At 35.6% G+C, this 10207-nt stretch overlaps 1 pseudogene; it reads left to right on the top strand.

Moving 5' to 3' along the window:
* The first annotated feature begins 3849 nt into the window (after positions 1 to 3849).
* The window catches only part of LOC109490664, a 112710-nt pseudogene continuing 106352 nt past the window's right edge, over positions 3850 to 10207 (top strand).

Raw genomic sequence — 10207 nt, 5'->3', positions numbered from 1 at the left:
AACAATGCCTTCCAAGTGGTGAAATGTTCTGAGCCTCTCTTAAACCCTTCCCACACACAACTGCTAAATTAATCCTTTGAAGTACAGCTCTCCTCATGTTGCTCCCCTGCTCCGAGCCTCAGTGACCCCCACTGTTTACCAGGTAAAGCCCACTCCCTTAGTCTGGTTTCTGCCTCCTTGATAATCTTATCTTGACCTGCTTTTGCGGTCTTAAACACAACCTGCTAGCATCTGCATGAGAATGCTTTGCCTACAAACAACAGAACAAAGACACTATTATATCATAAAAAAGCAAATATAAGGTAAGGGGCAACGATTGTTTGATTAAGTCTCAGTATTATCATGGTTCCCATTCACCTTCTCTGTAATTCTCCTGCTATTTCCTAACAGTGCTGCTTCCATTCAAATTTTCATGTGCACAAAGAGGCAGAACAGAGAAAATTCCTATCTTATGTCTGTTACCACGAATGAGAAAACCTTCCCAGGATCCTCCACGACATTTTCTTCAGTATCTGTTGGAGACTTTGTTTCACACCTGTGATAAAATCACATACGTGGCAAAGGGGAATGAGACCCTAACCGGCCTACGCCGATGACTATGCTGGCCTTTTTTTTTTTTAATTTTTTTTTAAATTATATTATGTTAGTCACCATACAGTACATCCCTGGACTACGCTGGTCTTGGCTCCAAGGAGGACTCCGGCTTCCCACGGAAGACTCGGCCGCTCAGAGGACGGAGAAAATTGGGCTCATTTGCTGAAGAAAGGAAGAAACGGCTATTAAAAGATAACCAACTGTGTGTCTTCCCCATCAACTAAGCTGTTTATTTTTAAAATGAGACTAAGAATCAACTATTTTTCGTCACTGCAATTACATTGCGTGGCATGTGGTGACACTCACTCCTGGGAAGGCTTTTATAATATAAACCGTGTTTCTTTCCTAAATCAGGTTCCTTTACAAGGACTTGCCATATCTGAGTCCACTTACCCCCACATGGAACTTCTTAGCCTCCCTTTGGCCACTGTTAAAACTTCCTTATAGACTCTACCTTCTGAACCACATTTCTAAGACAAAAGCGTATTTAATGAGGTTATGTTTGACGGATCTGGGAGATTTCCAGGAAGCAACAAGCACTCACGCAATCATACAAGGGACCAGTGCCATTCCTACACTGGTGGAGGCTGTAGTTAATGGACAGCCCAAAACTCCATACCACTTTTTAAAATAATTCCCGGATATAACCAGCTGTGTCACTTTCCTTTATCATTATCTGTACAATTCCCTCATCCTGAATTTCAATTGTTTCCATTCCCCCTCCCTAAACCTAAGTGTGTATTTAATTTATCTAGTTTGTCAAATAATAGTTTCTTTAATCAAGTTTTAATATGATAATAACACATGTAGAATGGTGTTGGATTATTTTGGTTACAAATTAAATAAAAACATAGATATAGCAAACTTCTAAAGAATTATTGATGGTTTTCTTTGCAATAAATTAATTGCAAGTACATCCCTACAGGCAGGCATTTATCTTTAGGAATATATATAGTCTCTTATATATATGGATAGATAGATTTATTTGATATTAATTTTATTAATGCTTTAATGAAGGAAAATATATGTTTATACATATTCAACAAAATAACCTTTGAATTATTATTTTTTATTATTTTTTAAAGATTTTACTTATTTATTTGAGAGAGAAAAGAGCGAGAGAGAAAGAGCACGTGTGGGGTGAGGGGCAGAGGGAGAAGCAGACTCCTCACTGAGCGACTGAGTCACCCCAGTGCCCAATCCTTGAATTCTTTTTAATGGATACATCTCTGCAATGTTTTTTGTTTGTTTGTTTTAAGACATAAGATGATTGGTCATGTATCCACCCAACATAGAGAATCACTCACATGGAGGAAATGTGATACCAGCCAAATAAACTCCTTGCATTATTTACAGGGAGCATTCATCATTTATCTGCCAGTTTAATTGATTTCAGCTATACACAGGAATGAAACATGGATTTTGGCAATAGGTTTAGGGCATGAAGTATTTAATCTCATAAGTCTTATAATGAATGATTTTCTTCCCTATTATTCTATCTTCAGTAAGCATAGCTTGAGAGACTTGTATATTAACTCTGTCAATGTTTATATTTGAAATGCCACACAAAACCACATAATTAAAGTTGTTATTTTATGATATTATTGAATTATTGAAATCCAAAATATCTACTCTAATCTGAGTAAGACTGAATCGAATACCTAGTTACTCTCTTTTACTGATGCCCTTTATTTTCCAAGGTAATTATATGTTCTTTGTTTACCTGTATTCTTTAGGTCATATCTAATAAGTGGTATATTTCCTACAAACACCTTTAACTTTGAGAAAATGGGTAAAATACATAACATTTTTAGTGTTCTTTTTAAAAATTGATGATACTTTCAGGTAAGAAACAAAATTTATGTATTTTATATTAGTAAATTGGCAATATGTGTCAATTATTAATTTTTTGTACACATTTTGTTTTACTGGGTATTCAATAATTAATATCAAATATTATGACTTTTTTGCAAACATCATTTCAGTCAGTAATAACCTGAAGAAAGATAAAATATACTTTCATCTTCTTCCCAAAGCTTGTCTTTCTTAGCATATCACCTGTAAACACAAATGACTTAAACCATCATTTCTAATGATTTACATTAAATTCACATATTTGAATTGGTCCAGGGAATTTGGTCTGTGATGACTTTTAATCAGGAAAATTTCTGGAAAAATGAGTTTATGTACAAGCTCCCTGCCATTCTAAGAAGGTTCTTGATTTAGTTTGAACTACAGAAGTGCCTCTTTAATCTCCAGCTAATAGATCTCCATGAACTTGCCTAGGTCCAGTTCCTGTAACACAACACAGGGAGTGTTCGGAGGCAATGAGCAGTTTGCTCTCCTGTGAATCTGTACAATGTTTGGAACCTGCCTGAGTTGAGAGTAAAACTGCTCGACTGACAAGATATGCTCACACGCACACACACACGCACACACACACACACACACGCACATCTGATAGATGGAAAAAAATATCTGTGGCAAATAAATTAATGGTCTAACTTGGTAGGAGAGGAGAACAACTGATAAAAATTTTAGTAGGATGTTTTTTACTTGCTATCTATATAAAACTAGAGGAAACTTTATCTAAATTATTTTTCAGAATGTAATATCTGACAAGGTCCACCTTTAGCAGATGTCTTCTATTTAAAAAAAAAAAGAGATGGTTTTGGCATAGTATCCCAGAGCAGCATTTTCTGTTGAGGAATCTTGATGAGGAGGGTACTGAAGTTGAATTTCAGGGAGTTTTACTGTGCACCATTAAGGAGTACTGGTGCAGAGTCTCTGTTTAAAGTTACTGTGGGACGCCTGGGTGGCTCAGTCGGTGAAAGCCTCTGCCTTCGGCTCAGGTCATGATCCCAGGGTCTTGGGATTGAGTCCCACACAGGGCTCCCTGCTTAGTGGGGAGTCCGCCTCTCCCTCTCCTTCCTGCTTGTGCTCTGTCTTACTATCTCTGTCTCTCTCAAATAAATAAATAAAATATTAAGAAAATAAGTAAAGTTACCTTGATAACCATTCTTTTCCTCCCCTTTTTTTCTTGGGAAGAACCCTCATAATGGTTTGTGTATCTATCTCCCAAAGACACTATGAGCCTTCTAATCTCAAATCATTTTGTAGCATCCATTTTACAGAGTTTTACAGTCTTAGTGGGGTTCTTCAGGTTTGTGTGCCCGTGTGGTATTTGGGGTGATGTAATTTAAATCTATGTTATATTTAATATCCATCCGGAGACTTTCCCAATATCAACGGACAATGCTGCAACTCATAAGATCCAAAAGTCCACGGATCCCTGGCAAGATCGCGGCTGGAGACTCCTGTTACAATTACCTCTCAGTTGGCAGTGAAGGTTCCACACTTGTTCCAATTGCTCTGACAATACTCCTCTGTCTAATGGGATACGGATTGCTGCAATGTTGGCTCAACTGGGAGGTATTCGTGACAAATACTGCAATCGGTATATGCCTTTCCAACACGAAACTTAAAGACTTTTCCATGAGCTGAGCTTGAGATGTCTGATAGCCTTATTTCCATGAGTAGGAGGTTAATATACATTCTGGTAGTGTCATAGACTTTGTAGTGTATCATCTCTTGACTAATTTCTCCATTAGAAATCTGAGAGTCCTACATTTTATTTAGCACAGCTTCTTTGGTACCTATCAAATATTGGTTTAAATGAGTGAATAAATAATTTAGTATTTAAATGTCTTATTATGAATTTTAAAGATTATGGTAGCTATTTATGTGTACCTTTGAACCAACAGCTTAAGTCCTGAAATAATCCCCACGTATACAGAAATAGTTTAATTATTTGATTAATATTGTTCTATATTCATCTGATTTTATAATCACCCAAATACAGACATCCCCAAATGCTAAAAATTACGTTAAAGTTTCTTAAATATCAGAACTTCTTCATGCATTAATAAGTAAGGAATATGTAAATTCCAGGAGTTATTGGATTATCTTCAGACTACTTCATTCAGATTAACTTAATTGAGTAAGTTATTTTATTTGACCCTTTTCTTACACTAACATAGACATCAACATATCTTCAAATTTGAAGTTTTGTTTGGTCCCTTTCACCAAATGTAACACTCTGTGAAGGTTGGTATGTTCCACCATATTTTTGAGAGGATAGTTATAGTGCTTTAACTGGACACACTCTTCATAATTTTTGATGAAGAGTCATAGTATTTTGTGTACAGTATGGTGCTATAGTCATTGAATGAACAAAATAGTCTCCCCAGGACCACTGATATAAATAGCACATCCCTTTTCAGTTGTTTATTTTCATATAACTATTTTTTGCTTTTCTGGTTATATGAAATCTTGAATGCTGTTTATGGAATAGGACGATTGTATATTACTGATTTTTCTCCAATGCAAGAAATAATGTAAAATTATCAATCTTTTTCAAACAAAGCAGTTGCAAGTGGGTGAGTAATATAAATGTGGATCTGAATGCAGAATTGATGAGAACATGTCATTACCTTTCTTCATAATCCAGTGGCCCTGAAAAAAATCACCCCTCACTGGTTAATGTCATTAAGCTGACTAAAAACCATTGCATGATTAGGAACAACTTTCATTTCCCCTGAACTTGTAGCAAGTAAAACACATACTTATAAAACTCATACTGAAACTTTGTACCAGAGGTTGTTTAAGTGTAAAAGAGGCAGAAAAAGAAAAAGGAGAAAAGGGAGAGGAAGACAGAAGAATGACACGGGATGTGAGGTCCGTTTCTGAATCGTGAGAGTGTTCTGTGCACACGGGCTTCCAAACAAGCATATGCAGAAAACATGAGGAAGCGTAAATAAAGCCACTTGGGAAAAGGCAAAGATGAATGGCTTTTATGGAGTTAGTACTTCAACTATGTAGGGTCCGTCATAAATAAGCCATTTGCATAAAATTTGGTTTAGCCATAAAATGTCAATAATCTTTTTGTAGGTTTATGAAAAATAAGCTTAGTGTGCTCCCTTTTTCACGGATTAGTAAGTATTTGGACATCTGGTTTAAAACAGTAAGTAAAAGAGTTTGGTTCATTTCCTTGAAACTGTTGGCTCTCTTGTCTGAATGATCCAGGAGGCAAATAATCTGGCCCTCTCTTACACCTGCTTGCTTAGGATTTAACCAGAAGGGCAGGAAGGGACTGAGTCCCACTGATACAAGCTACATCCCTCTACTTATGCATTTATCTAATTTGTCCCCAGTGCTATTTTTCCCAGTTTCTCCAAACCAGAGTTGGCCTGAACTAGGAGAAGGATCGCAGGTAGGATTGAATATAGACTTAAAGGAGAAAAGGGGACTTACCTTACAAAGTTCAACATGATTTCCTATTTGTACTTAATTAAAATGTTATTTTATTAAAGTTATGCTCAGAAACATTTTTAAATATGTAATCAAGATAAAATTCATTAAGACATTTTGCATTCTGATTTTTCATATAAAGCCTTCAAAATTTGGTGTTTTTAAAACATTTATTTTCCCCTGGAATTCTATTGAGATATAATTGCCAAATAACATTGTATAAGTTTAAATTGTACAACATGATGACTGACACGTGTATGCATTGTGAAGTGATCACCACAATACAGTTAACACAGCCATCACCTCATATAGCTATCATTTTATGTGTGTGGTGAGAGCATTTAAGATCTAATCTCTTGGCAAATTGCAAGTGTACAATATTGTTAACTACACAGTTAAGTATATAGTATTGTTAACTATAGTCATCATGTTGTAAATTAGATCCCCAGAATGTATTCATTTTATAGCTGAAATTCTGTACCCTTCGACCAGCATGTCCCCCTTTCCTCTACCTCGCAGCCCCTGACAACTGCCAACCAACTCTGTTTCTATGAATCTGACTTCCCCAGATTCGACATGTAAGTGAGGTCACACAGTGTTTGTCTTTCTGTGTCTGACTTGTTTTGCTTCGCATAATACCTTAAGGTTAGTCTATCTTGTCACAAATGGTAAGATTTCCTTCTTGTGGGGGGAATGCATAATAACAATATTATTATTCACAATAATAAGTTACTCACAAGGCATGGAAACGATCAGTGTCTATCAAGAGATGAATGGTGAAGAAAATGAATAACACTGGTGAAGAATGGTGAAGAAAATGAAATCTCAAGAATCAAATCAAAGAGAGAGTGATTTCATTTCCTTTAGATGTATACCCAGAAGTAGGATGGCTGGGTCATAATTTTTTGAGGAAACTCTATAGTATTTTCCGTAAGAGGGCTGTACTAATTTGCATTCCGATCAACAGAGAAAAAAGTTCCCCTTTTCTCCACATCCCGACCAACACTCACCTCTTGTCTTTTTGGTAATAGTCATTCCAACAGATGTAAGCTATCTTACTGTAGTTTTCGTTTGCCTTTCCCTGGTTATTTGGACCTCTGTCTTAGATCATTCACAAAAATTACTTAAAATGGATTAAATACTAAAATATGAAGAACTGAAAGCATAAAACTTCTAGAAGAAAACAGGTAAAGTTCCTTAATATTGGTGTTGGCAACAATTTTTTGGATATGACACCCAGAACATAAGCAGCAAGAGCAAAAACAATAAAGTAGGACGACATCAAAAACAATCAAGTAGGACGACATCAAAAACAATCAAGTAGGACGACATAAAGCTTCTGCACAGCAAGGAAACAATCAACCAAATGAAAAGGCAGCCTATGAAATGGGATAAAATACTTGCAAACCATAAAGCTGATAAGGGTTATTATCTAAAATATAAGAAGAACTCATAAAACTCAATAAAAAAATATCAAACTAATAGAAAATGGGCAGAGGATCTGAAAACACATGTTTTCCAAAGAAGACACCCAAATGGCCAATAAGTACATGTGGAAGTTCTCAATATCACTAATTATGTACATGTTTTTTAAAAAGCCAAAACACCCCACTTTCCATTGAGCTCCTGCCTGCTTGTGACCTGGATTAGAGCTCCTACATGTTGCTGTTTTGTTCATCCTTTTAGCTGTTATGTTTCTTCTGCTGTTTATCTCCATATTTCTAAATGACAAACTCATTGTGCTAGTTTAGATTTTTAAAACTAAGTTTTTTACTAAATTTTGACTATATTATTGACTTTTTGCTATGGAAAATAAGTAGTTAGCTTTTTCATATGCTTAAGTAATGTTACTTTTTAAAATTTTTTTTATTAAAAATTTTTTTTCAGGGTGGATTATTAATGAAGAGAAGGACAGTACTTTTCCTGTAAGGCAACCACCAGGTTGCCCAGGAAATGCAACTTATTGCTAAATACTATGCTTACTGTGGCAATTTCCTTTGGTTTAACCCTCTCCTTTGTGCCTATCTGATCCGGCACACAGAGCCATATGTAAGTGCAATCTGTGAGTGATCTGAACAGGTGTTTAAATTACTTCCTAGAGCACCAATCTAGATTTAAAACAAAAAATATTCAAAAAATAAAAAAAGCTTCATGAAGAAGTAATACAACTTATTGCGAATGAAAATAAATAATAAGTTAAAAATGAGAAGATATGTACTTTTAAAATCATGGTACATAAACATATCTTTACTATTCTGATTAGTGCTGAATAAATTATGTGCTGTGAAGACTGGAAACAAATAATTAGTCTCCACAATTTCAATATGTAACAAATTAACTACCTCCCCCAAATGAAATGGCATGTAAAATATTTGCACTCAGTAGCAATTACAGAAATTTTAATTGAAAAATGAAAGATAAGCTCCACTACCCTGACTGTTCACTTTACCCTGCAAAATAGCCCATCGTTTGAAAAAATGGGGACATAGTCCTGGCTGGACTGTGAAACAGTTACTGAGCAGGGGGAAGGGAATTGAATGTGGGAGGAACATGTTATATAGAGATGTTTGAGAATGTATACTAAATAAAACCTTAAAATTTTGTATAGGCTTTGGTAAAACAATTTCTCTCCTAGTAATTTTTCCTAATATTGGGTACAGAATATATGTTTTAGTATTTTTGTAATAGCAATAAGACACTAACAATCATATATATAAAGTATATAAATAAGAGTATAATATAGAGAGACAGAGACACAGAGAGAGAAGAATATGCCGCGTTCAGTGTCCATCACCTCTTTTTTTCTGTATTTCCATGAGTTTTCACTGTTAGTACAAGGTGCTCCTACCCATTTAAGAATGGAGATGACATCCAAACAAATGGAATCCCAGTACCTCGTCACCTTCAGTCCTGTACTCTTGGTCCATTCGGAGCCTAGAACATCACGTAATGAAGACATGAATATATACAACATAGAATAATATCTACTGCCTGGAGAACATGTTCATAATATATTGCCAATTCAAAGAAATATATATATATATATAAAACAGATTTATGTCATGATACTATTTTTCAGAAGCATGTGCAGGCACCTAGGGACTGTGTTGTTTGTATATATGCAAATACACTGTGATGAGATTAAAACATTAAAAAGACTAAAATTTAGAGATTAAATGTTAATATTTTCTTATTTATGCATTGAACATACAGTGTTACATAATGTAAAATCTAAGCAAAATTCTGATCCATTTTAGTTTGAATAAAATTTTTTAGAAATTTTAACTTGACATTTTGTGTTTTGGCAGCTGGGGGATGGAAGTTGCCAGCACACCCTTCTTGCCATCCTTATTCTATCCCAGAAATAATGCTCATGAGAGAGGGGCAATACCGTGTGTCAAACTATTACTTTATACCTGACTTCTCATTGCTGCAGACTTAGCACTATTTCTGTTGGAAACAACAGAATCAGGGGAGGAACCAGTAATTTTCCCCATAAAGGGGATCAGGGAAGTAATCAGAGAAAGTGACATTTCAATTGTTCTTCAAAGATAAGCATCTTTCTGACAAGTGAAAATGTAAACAAAGGCACATCTTAAGCACTATTAGCTGCTTAGAAAAAAAGCACGGAGGCATAAATGTTTTTGGTGTGTTTAATGATCTCAAAGCAATAATAATAGTAACATTTTCAGAGAAATTACCACCTGCCAGGAGTGTGATAACTGATTTCCTTCGGGTTTCACATTTCACCTGTCATCTCACAACGCAAGGATCTTTTTCTCCCCTCTTTCTTTCCTTTTCACTGTCCCATTTCTGGAAAAAGTGAATATGCAAATTCAATAAATTCCACAGAAATGTTAAATGAGTTGAAACCTAGGAGAAACTTTGGGATGTGGCAGTTAGTTGACTCCTTTCTCCTTTCTTATTCGGAGAGATGAAGGGAGGGGGAGTCTGCAGGCGTGTGGGGGATGGGAATTCACAGGGACAGGGGAGGAGGAGCTGGGGGGAAGAGGAACAGTTCATCAAGATGAGGTGAGAGGAGTTGAGGAAGTTCATGTGTACAGGACAATTTTGTTTCATACTTAAATTTAAAACACATTTATTAACTGCCATATAAGGCAAAAAGCATTTATTGAATGCTCACAAAGTCCAGGGACTGCAAAGAAAGTTAAATATGATCCCTGCTTTCAGAGATACCCTGGTAGAGGAGATTTTTTGTACTTTAACTGTTTACGTGTCTAGTTGTCTGAATGGATGGGTGAGCGAATACATGAGTGGATAATTAATAAATTTGGCTAAAAGA

Source organism: Ailuropoda melanoleuca, chromosome 1 (assembly GCF_002007445.2).
Source record: "Ailuropoda melanoleuca isolate Jingjing chromosome 1, ASM200744v2, whole genome shotgun sequence".
NCBI lineage: Eukaryota > Metazoa > Chordata > Mammalia > Carnivora > Ursidae > Ailuropoda > Ailuropoda melanoleuca.
This window is presented reverse-complemented; position numbering and strand designations above follow the sequence as displayed.